The following is a 4,600-nucleotide window of genomic DNA, read 5'->3' on the forward strand; positions in this document are numbered from 1 at the left end:
GTCCCAGCTACTTGGGAGGCTGAGGCAGGAGACTGGCTTGAGCCCAGGAGTTGGAGGTTGCTGTGAGCGTGATGCCATGGCATTCTATCCAGGGGTATAGCTTGAGGCTCCGTCTCAAAAAAAAAAAAAAAGAATTATTGTAACTATTTTACAAAGGAGGACACAGGGTTGGGGGAGGTTAAATATCTTGGTTGAGGTCACTCAGTTAGTGAAAGAACGAAGCCAAGGGTTTGAACCTACTTCTGACCCCCAAACCCATCGTTTCTTCTATTTAAGTCCTGCCTGTCTGATATGCATTACAGATCTCGTATCTTGACTTGACATCATTAACATGACTAATTTCATGTTAAATATAAAACACTATCTTGGGAAATGGAGTCCAGGACTGAATTGTAAGAAGTTAGGATATCACCAAAGAAAAGTCTAGCTTTCTACCCAGTTTCTTCCAGAAGGTTTGGTTTCGAGGTCATAGAGAGCAATTTGGGAATGTGCTACAATAAAGCACGGCAGGTTCTGAAGCTGAAGTCGTTAGATCTTTAATCTTTTGGGAATTAGAACAACACAAATATTCTCCAAGCAAATCACCTGCTTACAGCTCTTCTACTATGTAAGGAGTTCTCTTAGCAACATAGAATTGCCCTACCCAGTTGCATGTGGCTCTGAAAATATCCATCAAGGGACTATATTCTCCAAATTCTTCTTGTCCTAACCTCTATGATGGCAATGGTACAACAAAAGGCAAGGGACATCAACAATCTGAAACAAATATATAAGAGTAATGAATCTTCACATTTTATTAAAATATCAGTCTGCCATAATCTGGTACTCACTTTGGAATTACCGGGACCCTAATGTTGACTTATTTACTAGTTCTGTATAGTGTCCTAAAATTTAGAAGAAAATGACCACTCAGTGAAATAAATTCCAGAGTTGCCCCGTACTATAGAGTAACCTACCAATTTTAATGAAGTATAATACAAAATCGCCTTGTTGCCTCAAAAGATAAAAATCCCTTCTCAGAGCATTGTGCTCCATTAAAGATCCCCTAAGAATGGAACCACTGGGTGGCACCTGGAGTGCCAGCTGCATATACCGAGGGCGGCGGGTTCAAACCTGGCCCCAGCCAAACTGCAACAAAAAAATAGCCAGGCATCGTGGTGGGCGCCTGTAGTCCCAGCTACTTGGGAGGCTAAGGCAAGAGAATCACCTAAACCCAGGATTTGGAGGTTGCTGAGAGCTGTGTGATGCCACGGCATTCTACCGAGGGCAATAAAGTGAGACTCTGTCTCTTAAAAAAAAAAAAAAAAGAATGGAACCATCACCACTGGCTCAATGGCTCCAGAGATTAGGAGGATGGCAAAGGGGAGGAGTGGTGGCCAACTGGCCTTGGCCAACTCTGCACAGTAATCTCTGCTCACAGTTTAATCTGTGGCAGTTCCAGATAAAATGCAAATTTAAATGAGAGTTCAAGCCAGGAAGCCTTGCTTGAACAAACGTTCTAGCCCTGAGTAAAAACCACCAATTAATTAAAATGCCAGTGACCACTCACTTCTTACCACAAGAATCAAGCTTGGAAGAAACACCTGCTCTCAAAGAACACTTGATGCGCCAAAGAGGTTTTCCAGAGATAAGTTCAGACCCTGTAGGTAAATGAAAGGAGGCCCCTTTCCACTGACTTCTCCCAGAACGTGAAAGAAACAGGACTTCTGAAAACTTGCAAAACATCTATAGTGTCTGCATGATTAAAGTGTAAGTGCAAATTTTAGCTTTTCTAATTTCTTGCCTAAAATTCAAAACAAAATGGTAAAAAGTAAGGAACTTTCCCTGAAATTCTACATTTATATCTTAGATTTTGACCAAATGCTGAGCACTTTTCCTTGGATAAAAGATAAGACTTTGATATTCTCATTTAAGCATGTATCAGTGATCATACATAAGCTATAAAAACACTGATCGTTAGCCCCACCTTGCTTCTCTGTTATGAGGCTAATGTCTAATCTACACAGTGTGCTGCTGCTGTCAAAGTGACTGTCTATAATCTAAGAGAGGGTGCCAGGGTGAAAGCTTCAGCTGGGATTCAGGCAGCAGCAATTATAGAATTTGGGCTTTCCCATACCCAGATTCCTGACTACCCTTGGTCATGAAAAAAATTCACTGTTCCTAGGCCAAAAGTCAGGGGCAAAACAGAAAACAGCAGAGTGTGGGCTGAGAGTGCTGCCAGCAAGGCAGCCAGGTGTGTATCCACATCAATTCTGAGACCCTTTCCCATAGCACAGCTTTCTGGGGAGGCCATTTTTTGATATCCATTGTGTGTGGTGATAGGGTGGAGGAGGATGCAAGATTAAAGACAGCTTTCTTTTGACAAAAAAACACATTCCTATAAATGGAGTAAACTGAATTCCAGAGCCATTAATAAGCCCTGGGAGATGGGACTAGCAGCCTAAGATCCCAGACCTCACGGCATCCAGAGACCTGAAGGGCACAGAGCCCTTCCCTGAGCTGGACAGCAGGGCAGGAGAAGAGCAGGGGAATGGAGCTTGGAAGTGGACATCTTCTGGACAAACAGCCTCCCTAATAGTGGCTGTACTAAATGAACACTTGCTGGACATACACACACATCACCGCTACTGTGGTTAATAACTACCACTGACTGAGCACCTGTCAGCACTGCCCACACCGCCAAGTGTTTGATGTACATTATCCCACTGAAGGATGTCAACTCCAGAAGAGAGTTATTCTTTTGTGCCCATTTCACAGGAAAAAAACCAGGGGCTCGGAGAGGAACTTGCCCAAACCATATATTGGAAGTGACAGTATCTGAACTTACATCCAAGTTTGACAGGCTCCAAAGCTTGAGCTTATTTCTCCATTCCACAGAAATAAAACCTACATTTCTTGGAACTTTTGAAAGACTCCCTCTTCCCACCTCTTTGCTGTGTGTTTTAAATATGCCTTGCTTATCTGTCCAGCATATGCAGTGGACATCTGTCCCTTGTCCACAGCTGTAGTACTACCTCCCCTTAGCAGGTACCCCAGGGTGACTACAAGAAAGCCACTGCTCTCTGACGACATGGTGGAGTTACTGTTGCCTGAACATGACAGGCAAACCTCAAACAGGACTTTTAGGGAGAACAAACCCCACCCTCTGACCAGCACAGTGTCCGGGTTCATCCTTAAAACAGAAAGCCCAGGAGTCATCAAGGCCATGGGTTTCCTGGCTTCCTCAGGCTTAATTTCAAATACCGATCCATTGAGTCATTTCTCAGAATGCAGAAACAATGGGGCAACATAATTTGTCATTTAATAATGTTTTTTACAATACGCCAAAAGACTGCACACAGGGGCTTTTGTGAATATGACATTCAGCGACCCCGCTAGGCATCATCTTATCTGTCTACTTTGTGGCCCATGAAACCCAAGGGAAGTTCTTTCCTGGTCTCCAGGACCACGCAGGACACTCGAAGCAGCTGGCCGTCCTTGTCCTTCCTTCACCTTCCTGTGGCAGTCACCTTTTGGTCACTGGTCCCCAACCCTGGCTACACACTGGAATCAGATGGGAAAGTTTTAAATGATGCGGGGGTCTGGGTCCTACCTCTAGAGATTTCGACGGAATTGATCTGGGTTGCAGCATGTGCATCTGGATTTTAAAAGCTCCCCAGATGGTTCTAGGGTGCTGGAGGATTGAGAACCCTGGCTTTAGACCACTGTGGGAAAAACGATCCCGCTGACGCTCTGAACTTTGGCCGCATTCCTCACACTGCCAGGGCTCTCCTTGTCCCACTCTTCCAGAGCAGAGCTGCGTTCCGCCCGCGCGCAGATCCCGCCTCCCTGCACCTCCGCGCGGGCTTGCAGCGCCCGGGACCCCGACCGTGTCAGCCCCGCGCGGTCCCCCACCCGCTCAGTCTCTAGGACTTACTTGGGCGCCAGGCCTGCAGGCTTCGCAGTAGCTAGAAGCGAGAGCGAGAGTCAGGTCAGGGAGCACTGTGGCCGGGGAGGGCTCTGCTCCCGCCACTGCGCCCGGGACAGGGCCAGAGCGGCCGCCTCCCGGGCCCGGAACGGGAACTCTGGCCGCGCCCCGAGCCTGCCGCTTCTGGGAAAGGCCAAGGTCGGGCGGGGCGGACGAGGCAGGGTCCGGCTGTGCCGCGTCTTACCCGGCTAGTGCGCGGGAAGCCGGGAGACTGGGCTCGCAGAAAGTTGCCCTCTGCATCCGCAAGCTGCTCTCTGTGCTGGAGAACGAGCGGCCAGTGCCACCGCGCAGGGGCGAATGGGCAGGCCGTGAGTTCGTCCAGGGGTGACACCCTTGGGAACCCGTCGTGCCAATTCTGACACGGCCTCTGCGAGCCAGGCAAGTCAGTTCCCCTAAAAGTGCCAGCCCAGCACCTACAACCAGAGCCCACGCGCCCGGAAATAATGGTAAAACTTGTAAAAACGTGACACGTGGTCCTGATGAAACCCCCCTTTTGAAAACAGAGCATATATTTCAAATTATGCCTTTAACAAATCTAAGCTTATTCGTGTCCATAAATCTGTCCTTGGCAGTGTACATTTTATATTCTATACATATTCTATAAAGACTTGCAAAGGAGTTTTTAACATGGTA

The 4,600-nt window shown here is 47.3% G+C and overlaps 1 protein-coding gene across 4 annotated transcripts in view; it reads right to left on the reverse strand.

Annotated features, from left to right (window-relative positions):
* The window catches only part of NOD1 (nucleotide binding oligomerization domain containing 1), a 49,968-nt gene extending 45,664 nt beyond the window's left edge, over positions 1-4,304 (reverse strand). For 3 of the 4 annotated variants that reach the window (XR_002773097.1, XM_023512438.1, XM_023512440.1), the window contains exon 1: positions 3,917-4,048. The gene's annotated coding sequence lies outside the window, so the exon portion shown is untranslated. Of the gene's footprint in view, positions 1-3,916; positions 4,049-4,151 lie in introns of those variants that run through there. The other variant, XM_023512439.1, reaches the window with a different exon arrangement.
* Between the last annotated feature and the right edge of the window lie 296 nt (positions 4,305-4,600).

This window comes from Otolemur garnettii, unplaced genomic scaffold (assembly GCF_000181295.1).
Source record: "Otolemur garnettii isolate 467f Iridium unplaced genomic scaffold, OtoGar3 scaffold00028, whole genome shotgun sequence".
NCBI lineage: Eukaryota > Metazoa > Chordata > Mammalia > Primates > Galagidae > Otolemur > Otolemur garnettii.